Source organism: Anopheles stephensi, chromosome 2, assembly GCF_013141755.1.
Source record: "Anopheles stephensi strain Indian chromosome 2, UCI_ANSTEP_V1.0, whole genome shotgun sequence".
In the NCBI taxonomy this organism is placed as follows: domain Eukaryota; kingdom Metazoa; phylum Arthropoda; class Insecta; order Diptera; family Culicidae; genus Anopheles; species Anopheles stephensi.
Window position 1 is genome coordinate 12,095,696 of NC_050202.1, and position 16,277 is coordinate 12,111,972.

The window sequence follows — 16,277 nt, forward strand, 5'->3', positions numbered from 1 at the left end:
TCACTTTCTTCCTCGTAAAATCACCAAGAATCAAGACTCTTGGCAGGTAGCTGCCAGACGGCAGATTTATTGTGTAAACTCAGAATGTATACACATCAATACAATCCGATTACAAACATCAATTGAAATTAATTTAAGCACCTAATATGTGCATGTTTGCCTAAGCAGTAATGTAAATACGGGTACAGTGAATAGTACAACAAAACCCATGCTTGTTCGGAACTTAGGCCAGAAATTGCAGACTCAACTCAAGTTATAATTTTAGCGAAGCTATGTATTACGCAGGGTCTAAATTAAGCACGGAGAAGAGTGTCTGGTAGAACGTGGCACAGTTGTTGGCAATTCATCGCTGGATAAACTCTGGGTGCTGTAGTTTAATAGGAGTTCGACTCACACTCAACTTAAGGAAATCTATTTGGTCAAATCAATGTATCAAGAAAAACTGTTGAGAATTTTCTTAGCTATCAAGATGCCTTTTGTCATTAAATACACTAGACATGCGATGAGAATGTCACTGGACAACACGTCTAGTACGGGGGCTTAATCCTGGAGGTCCTAGATTATCAGATGAGACAATAAGACTGTAAAGCAATGGCAGGAGAAACGTTTGACAGGAAATTAGGGAGGGAAACATACAATATAGCCTCTTGAGAGCTAGAAAAAAGAAAAAGATTTACCTTACAAAAAACAGCTAACTATTCCTTCAACGTCTCAGTTAGTTTATAATTCGAGCAGAGACGTTGGAAAAATCCTTCCCCTCAGCTAACGCCAAAACATCATTAAACCGAACCTGCTCGTGTAAATGAACTTTCCCCCCTTTTGTTTATCAATTCAAGGTCAGCCGAGCGTGGAAGAAAGCGATTACTGCTTGCTATTTAATGCTTTTTTGTTTTGCGTTTTGCTTTTGCAAAAGGGATACACACCGAATCTTTTCTTCCTCCTCTAACTAAGCTGCGACTGATAAGAACCCATATTTAGCCACAATTAAGCGTAGCTCTTTTTGCGCACCCAATTATAACCACGTCAAAACAGGGTTGCTGATGATCGGGTCCGATCGTCGTACGTAATCGTCACATTATCATTGTGCGGGGTACATAATGCCGGGAGACGCTGGAGTAAAAAAGATACTACTCCGTTAGTCAAACACTCGCAAGCTAGGAATCAACACACCAAAAAAACCTGTGGTGCCGCGTTAATCGGGACGGGATCGTGTCATCATCATCATCTGCCGGCAGCCGTTTGTTTTTGGGCTTGGCATAGGAAGATCGTACATTCTTAGCCATTCTTTCCCGTCTCGTCTTGTCTGTGTGTGTGTATTTATTTTTCTCATCTTTTTTTCTCTCTCTCTCACTATCTTTGTAGGTTTATTTTTAGCTCATCGCAACCCCCTCCCATCCCGTCTTGGAGACCGACCGGCCAGTGGGGATTGGTCTACGTGGAGCCTTCAGCCCGAGCAGCCACGGTTCGAAACGAGAGAGAAAGTGTGTGATGCTCGCAAGTTTTCCTTTTAACCCCCCTGAACACTGATCTGCTCTCGCGTGTGCGTGTGCATGATCCCCTATCGTGGCTAGGGGGTTGAACATCTTTCCCCATGCCACCCAACCCACCCGAAGATGGTTCGTTCTACGTGAGGACCAACGGGTCGAAGAGTTCAATTCGCTCACGCTCACTGTGGCTTAGCTAGCACTCTCCGGAAGATGCACACCCGTGCTCAGAAGCAGTATCGCAAGACTGAGAGCGAGAGAGAGAGAGAGAGAGAGCGAAAAAGTGCGTCCAATAAGTAGCGCGCAGCACCCTATCCCGGGGTGCTCTTCGGCCATGGCAGAAACGACGCATCTCCCGTGGGAAACGGATCGTTCGATCGTTTTGGCGCGCGCGTTTGCCTCGGCTGAGCCGGGGAAGTATCGGTGCGACTCTTTCTTTGGGGGAGGGTGGTGGTTCGTAGTGAAGTGAAGCAGCAGACAGCAACAACAGCAACTGAATAAAAAAAAACACAGTGCAAACACTCACGTACACGCTCGGTGTGCGTGTGTAAAGTAGGTTTTCGAGTACGAAAAAATTGGTACGTCCGCAAATCGAAACCGTTTGCGAGTCGTCTGTCGTGTGATCGGTAGATGATGCTTACTAAGCAAGAAGAGGAGGAAACTAAACGAACTGTTCAAAGCGCGAAGGTGAAGAAACCCAACTGAGTGTACTAAGTGCTAGAAAATTATTTAATCAAGGGAGAAGAGAAAAAAAAATCATCCTAAAATACTGTGGCCTGCTGTGCTGGGAAGTGAGCGAAAGATTCTGCCTCATCGTCGCTAATCGGCAGCGCCATCTAGATCGTTATCTTAATCTTTTGTGCAGCAAACTAATCAACGGTGGCGGTCGCGGCGTTAAACGGCTAAAGATGGCGCAGTGGTCCAACATATACTCGAGGCAATCTACAGTTTTATCATACGCGAGAGTTAAACGAACCGAAAATACGTGCAAAAACCCGGATGCGAAAGAGAGAGCGAGAGAGAGAGAGAGAGATTGATAACGAACGACGAGAGTTGGTTGCATTCAGTTCATAAAACAATTGTCTCCATATTTAAAAGAATAAGTGCATTTTGGCATAACATTCAATCTAAGCAATCTAGGTCTAACTGTTGTTGCATGTCAAAGGAAAATTGGTTTTAATCATCGAGACTCTTGTTTTATGTCCCGAGAAACACTGTATCTCTGTGTGCCTGTGTCTTTCGTCGTCGATTTGAAATCCGTGTAGAAATTATTGCTCACGATCATTTATCGCTTTGGTTGGGATTTTGTTTTGTTTGCTTTTCATTCTTTCACGTTTTGCTTTGTTTTTTTTTATCCCACCCTCACAGTTACGTCAGCAAAAATTAACGTGTGCGTGTATGTGTGTCTCGGTTTGTGCGCTCTCGAGTGTCTGTGCAATATTGTTTTTGTGAAGTGTTTGTTGCTTTTATTCTTCAGTTTTTGATCAATTGTCATTATTGTCAAACTCAGCCCGTGAAGCTGTACATGTGTGTGTGTGTGTGTGTGTGTGTGACGTGTTATGGTGCATTCACGACCGATTACTGTTCTTTACTGCCTGTGTCTATTGGTGTGCGTTCAAGTTTGGGAAAAGTGCAACGGTCGGTTAAAGTTGTATGACAAACAACGGAAATGTCTGTACATCGTGCTAGTGTCGGGGGATAGTTCGGGGTCTTTGTTTTTTGGATCGAAATAAGTAAAAAAAAAAACATCCCCAGAGTGTTTATTCGTGCGTGCAATTTTAAAGTGTTTACTGCAAGTGCGATTTAACAAAAAGAAGAGAAAAATCTTTAAAACGAAGAAGTTCTTGTTGCTGCACCAAGCGTGTGATGCTCGATTTAGTGTTGTGAAGTGTACGAGCAAGAAGAGCAAGAAGCGTTGGTGAAAAATATTAGAAAAAAGCAGCAGAAAAGCAAAACGAAAACCGGCATAATATTCCACCAAGCAGCCAAGTGGCCGTGTCTCTTCGCGCGCATTTCTTGGCGATTCCGCAGGTTGTGTTCTTCCTTCTTCAAGAAAACGTCGTGTGTGTGCAGTGATGGAGATAAGTTGAGTTTACAGTTAAAACCGCTAGAAGAGAAAAAAAGAAAGGAAAAAAGTGAAACACATTCCAGTGGATCTCAATTTTGCTTTTGCTTCAACTTTCGGCCCGATCGCGCGATCGTTCAGATACAAAATCACTCCCCGCCACGTGTTTCGGCCAAAGGAAAATTCAGCATATTAGTGTACGGTGAAGGAAAACCTCTTCGGTCGGTTCCTGTTTCACCCCGCGTACTTTTCTCCTTTGTACTACTCCAACCCTCCCATCAACGAACGTTTTTTTGCGGCACACCACAGGACGACGATTTCACGTTCAAGGCGAAGCGCGCAACTATTCTAAGTTCGGCCTTCGAACACATGGTAAGTTCGGGCTGGTGCAGCCGCTATAGTTTTAAAATAAATGAAGAACAAACCCGTCAAGCAGCAGGATGGGGTTGTATTATCGCTAAACGGCGGGGGGTCACCATGACTATTTTTAAGTCGACTCGAGAGAGAGAGAAAGGGAGCACATGGACGATCTATATTTCCTAGGTACGAGATGAGGCAGCCGGGGTTTGTAAGGGTGGAAGGAGTCTGTTTATATTTTTCTTACTGCGCCAGAATCTGTTTTTGCATCCCGTGTGTGTGTTTGTGTCTGTTGTCGCAACAAGCGTGCTAGTATGCTAGTGGCCCTGTTTTGGCTCGTGCATCGTTTATTTGCGGCACACGGTTGATTCCTTGCGTTGCAGTCGCAAATATAACTACAAGAATGAGATAGAGAGAGTGAGAAAACAAAATGGCAAAACAATAACAAAGAAGCCGACAGCGAAAAACCAGCGATTCAAAATGGCGTGTATGATGGCTGCCCCGTGTGCCAAAGGATTCTGCGATTTTTGAGTTTTTACGACCCTTTTCGCCCAAACCGTATTTTTGTGTTTCACTTTCGTTGGCGAGATTTTTTTTGGTGACGATTTTCTTTTTGGGTTGAATGTTATAGAGGAGCTATTCGCTTCGCTCAAGGATTGCGCATTGCAAGCATAACCAAAATAGCTAAAATTCGTTTTAAGACTCTTGTGAGACCGTTTAAAGACTTCTGCCCGAGTTACTATGCTATAGACCTCTATTCCGAGCGATAATATAATTTAGGCACAAGATAGAAGCAAATTGCTTTTAAGATAAACTCTCTTTGTAGAAGGAAATCTAAAGTTTAAGATGCAATCTTGGCCCCAGAACAATTGAGTAAGGTCCTCCGAGGTTTGGTTTTACTCCACTGTAGTGAGAAGTCCTTTGGATGAAAAATATATTTATATACACCACATTTACTCATTCTGGGATAGTTGTTGACTCAGACATGGATGGTGAATTTTCTGTAACAATTTCCAGCTAGCCCAGGATATTCTTCACCATTTAAGACGAATGATCTGATCCTTGGGTTAAAGCTTCACAACTATAAGCATCAATAAATTTTCGATTTTCCATATCAGTTTCTACTACATTTTGACCGGCATCTACTCTCTGTTGAAAATTTTCCGTTTTCCTACAGAAAACAGAAGATCTCAATGCAGTCATAATTAATGGTCAGCTTGTGCCACAAAACTTCCAACTTCATCGGTGAAGAATTGGTCAAGGAGTTTCTCGAATGTTTTCGCCATAGATACTTCATATCAATTTATAACCTCACAACATTTTGTCTGAGGATGAAAGGGATGATACAAAGCTCTATGTCTGAGCTAGCTAAGAAACATGGGTTGGAAAGCTAATTCTGCTCCCCAGACTCCATTGTTCAAGATGAACTACAAAATTTTCATCTAAAGCTAAACATGTTTGCTCATTCTCGAAACCGCTCAAGACGGATTGGAGAGGTAATGCGTGGAACTAAGCTATCAGGACCAGAACTCATTATTGAATTATTGGGATGCTACATATTACGTGCCGCTACAACACAACCTAAAATTACTATGAATAACAGCATAGCATTTATCTAGCAAAGTTAAACACAATCGCTGACTGCCCACAGTAGACTATATTAAATACGCAACGCACAGCAACGGGTCATGTAAATTGCATAGAATTTAATACCCTTTAACACGTTGTCTGCCACCATACATGCCCACTGAATTGCCCCGTCAGGCCACGGAATCACTCTTTGAAACGATTGCATTTGCTTTTGCATTTTTTCTCTTTTAAATATCGGACTAAGAGAAATATCGGAATAAGAGAATTTAGGGAGATGATTGCTTCGGAATTGCTACAAATACCCGTCAAAAACACAACCACATTCAGTCCGCAACAAGAAAATCATGTTTTAGCCATCCGTCAAGATTCCAATGGGAAAAAAATGCGACGCGCATGCAAACGATGCTACAACAATGACAGGCAAAGCATGGGCCGATCAAAGGCACGTAAAACTGTGAAAAGATCGTTTACGTATTGTCCAAGCTGTCCCGATCAACCTCAACTTTGTGATGAGTGTTTTATGATTGTGCATGAAAAGTAAAGGATGAATAAATGAACTCCAAGATCTTATAATTATTGTTCATTCTCTTTCTCATTTATTTATGAAAACATAATAGAAACTCATTTTGACATTTTAATCATTCTTTAAGAAATAATAACCTTGAAAGAAAAGCACTGTGAAAGAACCGATCAAATACGTGCAAATTTATCTTTTGTAACTCGTCTTTTACAATGCATAATATGTCAGCCACTATGTGGCTGACGTGGCCCGATCGGAAAAAACCCGTCAGCCACATAGTGGCTGACGTGGCAGACAACGTGTTAAGGAGTGAATCAAGTTCGGCGAATTGCATAAGTGTGCTTAACTTGTAATGTTTGCGCTGCTGCTGCTGCTGTTTTTTGTCGGTGTCGTGACGTACGGTCATCAGTTTAATTCTATTTACAAAATGCTTTTCCGCTGCTATTGTGTGGATAAAGTGAAATTGTACCACTTAATACAGGCTGCTGTCGATTGTTAATTGTCTTTCCTGTTCCTCAAAATTCCGGCCTGCAAAGTAGAAAAATATTAACGTTAGTATTTTTAACTTACTTCCTCGTTTTTCCATCCAGCGGGTCGTAATGGAGCCGCCTGGTCAGCCGTAAAAGCCGTTACCATGGCCGTGGCACGATACACGACACGGTCGGCGTTGTTTTGCTAACAATTGGCGGGCAGGTTTTCAATTAATAAGGCAAACCGACGGGGTGCGAGATCAGCAAGGGAAAGGGAAGATAATGTGAATTTCAATGCGGCCAATTATAATGAGATTATTTGTTAGTCTTTCTGCTAGCGCAGGAATGTTTTCCATTTGATGAGGTGTTGAGCGATAATTCCGTTAGTATTCGGTGCGCTTTTAAATCTATTTTAATCATTTTCTTTATAGATGACTTCAGTAAATGTGATAAAAAATATAAAAATTGTCAAAAAATATCAAGCAATCTAAATTTAGAGGCGCGCGTTGTACATAAATTTTCCTCGCATTTTGTGCTGCGCATGGTGCTAAAATGCGCACAAGCCTTTTTTTGTCCTTACAAGCCCGGTAAGGATTCTGGGGCGGCGGTAAGTTATGCCGCGTGCAATGCCGTACTCTTTACCACATTTCCGGTGAATGGTGAAGCCTTTTTAAGTTGTCTGCCCCCCCGAGCAAAGGGACGATTGGTGTTTGACGTTCCGGGAAAATAGGATGAACGTTTCTCCCCCCCCCCCCCCCCCATTTTCCAGCACAACGTCTTTCTTAGGTGGTGATGAAGTTATGCAAAACTATGCCTCGCAAGCAAAGTCACGCCGACCGGCAGGAAACCCAGATCGCCTATCCCAGAGCTCCCGAGCCACGTGACAATAAATCATTCCACTGCGATCCGGTTGGCTTCGCTTGTGTGAGTCTGTGTTTTGAGCCACTGTTTTGCAGCATGACACCGGCCCCAGTTACATGGGTAGTTGCCGGTTTCCGGTAGGCTTTGTCGAGTATAACTTTAAACCCCCTCAAGCTTCTCTCTGGAGTGGAACGCGTAGAAACTAGGGTCGTTTTTCAAGTTGTGCTTCCGGGCAACGCGCACGCACAAAACAGTGCCTGGAATAGCGAGAATTATGGAATGTGGTGAAATTTTGTGGAAAATGTGGAAACACGCTGCCGGAATAGGATGAATCCGTATGAGTGAGATTTGGTGCTGCGTGATTCTGCGTCCTGCCATTCTGGTTGGTGTAAAACGTTTAAATTAGAGCAAAGATGTTTGTCCTTTTACGTCACTAACGTAAACTTGAATCAGAAATTCTGCATCATGGATGAAATCCACCTTTTCTCTTATTCTGATTCGTTGTCGATTCGATCAGAATTATTTTAATTTTTTCCAGGACTCCCGTTCAGGGTCTTACTTTTATTTTCTAGAGAAAATGACCTTGATAAAGCTTGCCCCAGATTGGACAATCCCAGAAATAGACGAATAGTCAAAACAGTCCAAAGGTGGGTTTGTCAGTGAAAGCTTGCCCTGATTGCCAAGAGCCGTTTTCGTTCAATGGACCTCATACACCAAGAAATCGTCGTCTGAAGAGCCTTATCTTCCAAGAAAGCTTAGAGAGATCTCACTATCCAAAGGCTTGTGTGCCAAATGAACCTCATCTATCAAAAGATCTTGTACTCGTCGAGATGACGATGTCCATAAGACCTTATCACCTCTAGGACGTTTCGATCTTCTATAGGTCTTTAAGCACCTTTTCTGACCATTATTGCATTCGTGTCTTGATATTCTCAGAGCTCAAACGTCTCCATATCATATAAATAGAGCCTATACCGCTACATCGGAACCTCAAGCTTGAATTCGCTATCGATCTGGTATACCTCATATACCAAGAGACCTTGTACTCGAAGAGATCTCAAGCACATTTTCGGGGATTCGTGTCTTGTAGTCATTGGAGATTATTAACATAGTTTATCCTGTTACATAGGACTCCTCAATTTTGAGTTCGCAATTGATCTGGTCGTCTAAGGGACCTCATTTACCAAGATTACAAAATACTAAAACTCCCTATCATAAATTCTACATCAAAAGAGCTTCTATCACAGTATCAAGCTCGTTACACAAAAGTACCTTCATAGCACTGCATAAACAAAGTGTTAAGTGGAACAAAAACAAAGCTCAAATTCAATTCGATCTCACCAGTTCAATTTCCTTGGTGGCAGAAATCCAATCTCACCCAGTTTACACGGTTATATGAAATTCGGAGAAAATTTAATTACCACAAGAACAACTTTTTAAACGTTTTTTTCGGGGGAGGATCTGTCTGTCCGGTCGTTTACGGTGTACGGTGGGGGTTTCATCAAAAGGGGTTCACCATACACACGCTATTGTGGTGCATGGTTGGAGTAAATTTACATCGATGTTACAAGCGTGTAGTAGAAGCACAAAACTCTTGCCACCAGTCAACGGCCGTACGTACGTCCCAGGAACGCAAAAACCAGCTCGTAGTAGTAGCGTAGTTCATCCGGCAGAACTTCTCGGAAACAATGTTACCGAACTCCCCGAACACGTACGCCCATACACACACACACACCTGTTGCATGTTTGTTTTGGTTTTCCAAAATTTAAAGCCCTTTAAGCGTATAGGAATTTACACGGGAAAAGCATGTTTGCTAAAACAAAAATAAAAACGCTTCTCAAATATTGCACAGCGCTACTGCAGTAATGAAACCACCCTGCTAAATGCTATTTCTGAACCAAGACTCCGGGACTTGTTCTTGTTGCACTCACACTGCAAGCTTCTCAGGTAGAACCGAGGAAATGGACAGGATCGGCCCAAAGAAGGCTTGGCGCTGATCGGCATTAAGCATACAACATAACTGTCAGCCGGTCGGTGGCATAAATTAATGGCTAATTGTTGGTTTTATCGGTAGCACCACCGAAGCGGTGGTGTTCGGTGTTGGCAGCAGAGTGCGAATAGCCTTCGGTGTCATTCCGGATCGAACCTCCCTCTGGAGGTTTTTTTTTTCTTCTCTCTATAGTTAGGCACACGGTGACTACGGTCTTCCAGCTACGCGCTGGAAAGGGTTAGATGGTCGTTTCTGTCAGGATCGTTTTTCCCTCCATCCGGTTTTGTTGGTGGAGGCCGTTGGCTCGGCGATATTTAGACATTTACAGTACAAGACGATCCAGGGGCTGGGACGTTGATGGTAGAAGGTGTATAGGCAAATAAAAGCTGCCTGACGACATTGTTCGTAGGGAGATGGTCCAAAAGGTCCTGCCTGATGGTGGGGACGCCTGTGTCAATAGAAGCGTTTTCTTAATAACTTAGTTTTATTTCGTAAGAACTAGTTTTCAATTTTTTTTCTTCTGAATTTATAAAAATCCATAATTATATAGCATTGCATCCTACCTTTACTCGTTCTGTAAAAATTAACATCCCATTTCCAGTCAATGACACCACTATCGCCAGCACGTGACACACGACGCCAGCTTAACAGATCTTCAAATTTGCAAACCAGTTTCTTGCAAGAGATCGGCCTTCTTGCGGCCTGCTATTTTTGTGTGGCCATCATAACGGTGTTCGCGAGCCGAGGACGCGGTGAACAATATGAAAATGTCCCGCAAAACCTCCCGTTCACAATGACGACTACCTGTAGAACTACCGATAAAAGGGGTATGGGGTGAGAAGCGCAACGAACGACGGTGGGCTGGGTGGTTAGGTGTTTGGTGTTGTTCCTCCCCGGGGGTAGATGATAATTTATCGTGATGGACGGGGGTAAATATTTAATTAACACATTCGACAGCCGTTGGGCGGATGGTGCAGATAAATAATGTCTAAAAGCTTCCGCGCTCTATATTGGTGCACACGGTATTCGCGAATCGGTTTTTGCGTCGTGGCTATCGGGGTGGTGAATGTGAATAGTTGTTTTTTTTCTTCTCTTTCTACCATTGCTTATTCGAACCTTCCAAAAGCACCCAAAAGCAGCTAAACACAACCATATCACAGCAGAGAGATTGTGTATGAGGTAAAATGTTTCCCAATACCGTCAAACGCGTAAGATTGATTTGCATTTAGTTCGGTGTTTTGTGTTTCATTACCCAACCCGAGCATAAGACCCTACCGGGACGGGTTTAGCAGCCAGCGGAGGAGGGCTGGAGGGTGCTGTCCAGCCCGCGGTATCGCAAACATTCATTCCCTAGCGCCCTAGCGACTACACGGGCCGGGCAGCGCTAATAAAAAGCAACGACGAATGAAATGCAAACTTGGCCGGTTGGTTGGTGTGTGCGATACGATAAGTGGACGCTCAATTAGTAACTTCGGACACCTTCGGCGCGCTCGCCACACTTGGAAGAGAATGCAAACGATCTTGATTAGGGTGCTGGGGTGGCGGCCGCCCTGTTGCCTGCCGGTAACGGAATTCGCGCGCTGCGCAAAATCGATGTAACGTGTGATCGTGATGTTTTTCGTCACACACAACAACAAAAAACACCCCTTTCGCCTAGTAGAACCTTGTAAATGTGTTGCTGTAATTGGTTATGTTTCTGATAAAAATGCATTTACTTTCAAGAATTAGATTCTGGGTACTGTAGTTGCACTTTAAAAGATTTGTTTTTCAAACTCATGTTCCTGTAGCTCACAGTAGACAATTTTTAGCATGTCCCACCAAAATCCTCGCACAATCCATATCAGAAATCAGACGAGCATTTTGATAGGAATTGTGTTATTTAAGCTTGATGACTTGTTGTTCTACTGCGTTGATTAATGCGCTTATGGCTCATACTAAACAATCTGCTGGATGTCCCACCATACACAATGCTTCCTAGAGCTGTCCTTCAGCTCTTTTATTCATAAGAATTTTATTCTTATTGATAAAATAACTAATGCTCTGCTAAGGCTGGTGGCGCTGGACTTGAATTGAGCAACGTTATGTTAAGCATGAGATTCAGTAGCTCGTAGTATAGAATGTTTTACTGGTCCCACCATCCCAGAAGAAGCTATACCGCGTGTAAGATAAACTTCTTAAAGATTATCTGAAAGATTCTTATGCTTTAGCTTCTGTTAGAAGTTGGTTTGTTGTTGTTTTGCTGTAGTTAACTGAGTGTTGCATGAAGATAACTCTATCAGCTCGTTATGCACTATCTCTACCTTGTCCCACAAAAAAAAAAAATGTTGGTCAGCTAATGCTTCTTTAGCTCTCGTTATACATCCTGTACCCAGTTCAAATTTTTAACTTCATTAGCAGTGAAAATTCATTTACGATGCATACTTAAATTTGGGGACCAATTTCTCAAGCAGAAAGAAAGTCTTTAATACGCACACACAGCACACTGTTTCGAACGAACGGCACGACCTACTCCGTCGCCCAGTCGCACCCACGGGGTATGAAGGCGCAAGGCCAACAAAATGCATCCAGAAATTAATCGCCCACCGTCCAAACCGGTGACGAGCTGGTGCAAGTCTACACGGGTCGGCGATGTCGCCGTCGTCGTCGCATGTGTTCGGAGGACCACCTTGAGAAGCTGGTCCGCTGGCCGTTTCCGCGAAACAGGTTAGACCGGGCCGAACCGCTCCGGCGTTGTTGTGATTCCCGCGTGACACTCAACCGGAGCGAGAAGATGTCATCCGTGTGGTCGGGCGGCAGGAGCTCGCAGCAGTTGCGAGGTCAATGAAACTGCTGTACGACTAAGTGGTTTTTCGAGGTGCAGTTGCTGGGTGTTTGGTTGAGTTAGGGTATCCTCTGCACGAACGGTTTCTTTTTTCTTTCATCCTCACCCTCTAACCAATGGTTACAGCTAGCTCATCAGATGGCTGGACGGAGTAATATTTGAATACTTACCGTGCTTTAATTAGAGATATTTGTAGCAGCAGCCGCAACGGCTCGGGAAAACTTTGAGGCACCCAGAAATGGTTCGAACGAGATTGGACCAACCCAATTTAGCAGCCCACAGCAGGCGACAAGAGCTTACGGTGAACACATCACACACCCGGTGCAGGGTACACTAATTACAATTAGGTTCAAATTTATTGCTTCCAGATAGGACACCCCATCAGCTTGGCGGGACATTATTTAGCTTGCCCTGCAGATACTGAGCAAGCGTCAACGCAATGGAGATGTCCGCCAGACCCTGAGATCTTCTCTTCCGGAGATTGGAAATGGAAAATGTGATTTAGCAAGATAGGAAAAATAAATCACTATCACAGCCGCACAGTACTCGATAAAATGTAACCATATGATAGGCGAATGACAAGACTTTGGCTGGCCGGCAGGAGCTGTGCTGCGGCACGAGCGCCGTGTGGCGAGGCAAACAAAGTCGACCGAGTGTTGTGCGGTCGAGCGAGTTTCCGACAGGCTATCCTTTCCGACACATACACCACAGGATGTGTTCTTGCTGATAGTTTTTCCTGCCCTCCGGGTGCGTGGCCGCCGTTCCAGCCGCCACAACCACATCGCACCGGAATAGGAGGTATGACATGCTGGTGGTGGTGGTGTTGCTGCTGCTGCTGCGTGCGAAAAGTTCTTTTTCCCATGTAGTTTCGTTCTAGATGAAGGCTGCCCGTCGCTTCGCTCTGGTCATGTCTTACGCCTGGAAGTGCATTAATGCAACGCGTGTCAGTGACAGCACGCAGCACTTTTTGTTTTCACAAGTTTTGTACGGTCTGGACCGTCACCGGACCGTCGAGGTAAAGGAGCTGGGAATTCGCGTAGAAAAATCATAAAAGCGCAACAGGACGCCGTTCTTCGATGGGAAATGTAGCAGTGGGATTTATTCCGCTCTGGCACGGATTTTAACGAAGTCGGCATTCCTTCAGTTGGCGTTCCCGGAAGCGCGAACTGTTTTATAGTAAGTTAAAAGAGAAATTTAACAAATATTTAATATTTCAAATGCGTTACAAATCTTTTCACTAATAACGTGAATCATGTTAAATTGCATACTTTTAGGCGCTTAAGACAAAAATAAATCTCAGGAATGAACCATGAAGGATAGAGTTACAGTAACGGATCGATAATACTCTTGAAATAGACTGAATTATTTTATCAATTAGGACATTGACTATAATTTGTTTTATAGTTTTGATTATATATTTTAGCATTCGTTATTTTGGCGGTGATATCTTATATGACTGCTTGGTAAAAGACTCGAGAAGGCCCCCCCTAGAATCTTTTGTGTGCAGCACTGTGGCCTGTCATTTTTGTTGTACGGTGGGATTTCTGTATGGTCAAAACCCATTTGATGTAAACATTTTGCATTGTTCCTTAATGCTGTTAATAGACAGCGAATAGAACTTGATAAAATACATTGTAACAAGTGGTTTGAGATTATTATATTATTATGTTTCCTCCTTTGCTGAATATCAATGCAAGGTAACAAGTATTCATGGAATTACTGTTCCGTTACCGACCGAGAACGCCGTGCATGTTTTAGGCCCGATTGTTCACTCCTAGTGTGACCGAAAATTAGTACGAAGCCCCTGTAAGCTAAAATGAATGGTAGGGTAAGCGGAGAGGGGGTTTTAATCAAATAATAACAATATTTTTTTCGACTTTCTTCAACCAATTTTGACCACACTGAAAGCACACTGAAAGCTCACTGTGAAGCTCTCGCAACGTGTACTACGGATTGCATACCTTTAGGCGTAAATCCTACAGCGCCTAACAAATTTTGTCAGGGGGGGCCTTCTCGAGTCTTTTACCGACTGCTTCATTAGTGGTTTAAAATATAGTGTAGTACGGCGAATGATGAATAATCGTCAGGCATGTCAAGCATAATCACGGGGAATTGCATACTTTCAGGCTCTAGCAGCACTGGCAAATCTCAAACCATTCAACGTTTATTGGAATCATGTTCGTTGAAGCTAAGCTGATTTCATAGTTTCATATTTTTCAAAATGAGTATAATTTGTGTAATAGTGTGACTATTCTTAAAATTAGGCCATTATCAACAGCAAAACAACTCCGAACGACTATGGAGCGTTGTTTATTCGGCACTGGTGTTTAATCTCAGTCGCTCATGATTGGTCGAACAAAACTATACCTTTAATAAAACAGGCCAAGCCATTTCGGTTGTTTCGGCACGACAGTCGTACAATTATCACATCAAAATTCCTCCTGCTCTCGTAAACTTTTTCCTTCCCTCGTTCCTGGTCACCCAGGGCCGAAGCTCTTTCGCACAGCAGAACATTTCACAGAACAGACCTGATCCCATCCATCATGCTACTTTGTTTGCCTGATTGGCACCATAGGTTTCGAAACCAAATCGGCATTAAAAGCAAACGCACACACCGACACACACACGAGCACACTGATTCTGAACCTACTTCATTACCATTTTGTGGGGCCCGATTTCCGGTTGTCCGGTTCTGGTGTTCCCTTCCAGCTGAGCGAGCTGATGATCACCATCGATTGAGATGACCATGAAATGTTCCTTCCCATTTCTTCCCAGTGCACACACGGCCCTCCGACGATCGATCATCGACAGAACAGCGTGTGCCGCCCGCTGGGTTTTTGCTGCTGTTTGTTCCTGCTGCATGGCTGTGTGTGACTCGCTCTCTCTCTCTCTCTCTCCCTTCCCGATGAGAAGATAACTTTTTGCATGTAAAGCTTACGCACGCACTACGGCCCAAGTGCGGTTGGCAAATCAATTAATTTAGAGTAAAGCGACGAGCAGCAGCAGCGTAACTCTCTTCCTGTTACTCCGCGATGGTACTGGTTTGTGCCCTCGCCTCGGCCATATCGCGTCCGAGGAACCGCTGAGGAAAGGAATCAAGACATTCCGGACAATGTTGCAAAATTGCCCATTTGCTTAGGGTGCCTCCGTGGTGGTCGGGTCCCTGGGAGCCAGCCCGGTCGGAAAAGCTGGTTTTGGACAAACGTGCCGCCGTTGACGAGGTCTGGCCCTCAACGGTTCCCCGAGGTCTGGCTGACTTTGATCGACTTGAACTTGACCACCACCATCACCACAACCCAAGGAAGTTGTGGTTTGGTAGATCCCTGGTGCGAGCGCGCGAACCTCACCGGCGATGGATGGATAAGTGTTTTGGAGGAGTACTTGCTCCGTGTATTATAAAACATGGAGATGGAAGATGGGAGATGGAAGATGGAAGAAGGGCTCTAGGATCTATAATAGGCATCTGATACATCTGTTTTTATTTTGTTATGTTGATGATAACTTGATGGATTCAACTTCGATTGGCAGACTCATTCTATGGAAACCTCTTTGATCGTCGTTTCTTAGAATCCATGGACAAGACATCGATTATTTGATCATGGATGATTCAGTCTTCGGTTTATCCTTGGTATATGTAATAGAGGGTTTTAAAATTGTGCCAACTAACATAACGAACTTCTATTTGTTATGTTGAGATTTGATACCCAGTCCAGTTATCTCAATGCCCAAGAGCCGATGCCCAATTCTGTCAAGAGTCAGATGTCAAATATTGCTCTAAAATAATATTTAAATAAAACTAGTCAAAACATTCTGCATGATCTTGTATTGTAACTTAAACATATAAAAATCCTGGTCCCACCCATCCATCCTGCCGGTAACTTACCAAGCGAGCGATTATTGAAAACAAACTAAATTGATGAGTCAAGTTAAGAAGGAAGCGAAAGAAAGCCACAAAGCGGCACAACACACAAACAGCAGCAAAAAGAGGGGGAGAAACTCGATATGAAAAAGAAGCAAAAAGCAGAATATGTAGTATAACCATGTCCGTGCTTCCTTCGATCATTTCACCACCGGTTGCGGTCCGATCGATTATGATCAGGCATAAATTATTGGCTCGA

General features: G+C 43.6%; 1 protein-coding gene across 10 annotated transcripts in view; it reads left to right on the top strand.

Annotated features, from left to right (window-relative positions):
* Positions 1-16,277, top strand: part of LOC118504052 (receptor-type guanylate cyclase Gyc76C-like) — a 64,858-nt gene that overhangs the window by 16,171 nt on the left and 32,410 nt on the right. For 4 of the 10 annotated variants that reach the window (XM_036038070.1, XM_036038076.1, XM_036038075.1 and 1 more), the window contains exon 2: positions 2,853-3,921. The gene's annotated coding sequence lies outside the window, so the exon portion shown is untranslated. Of the gene's footprint in view, positions 1-1,805; positions 2,063-2,083; positions 2,172-2,852; positions 3,922-16,277 lie in introns of those variants that run through there. The other 6 variants (XM_036038072.1, XM_036038074.1, XM_036038073.1 and 3 more) reach the window with 6 other exon arrangements.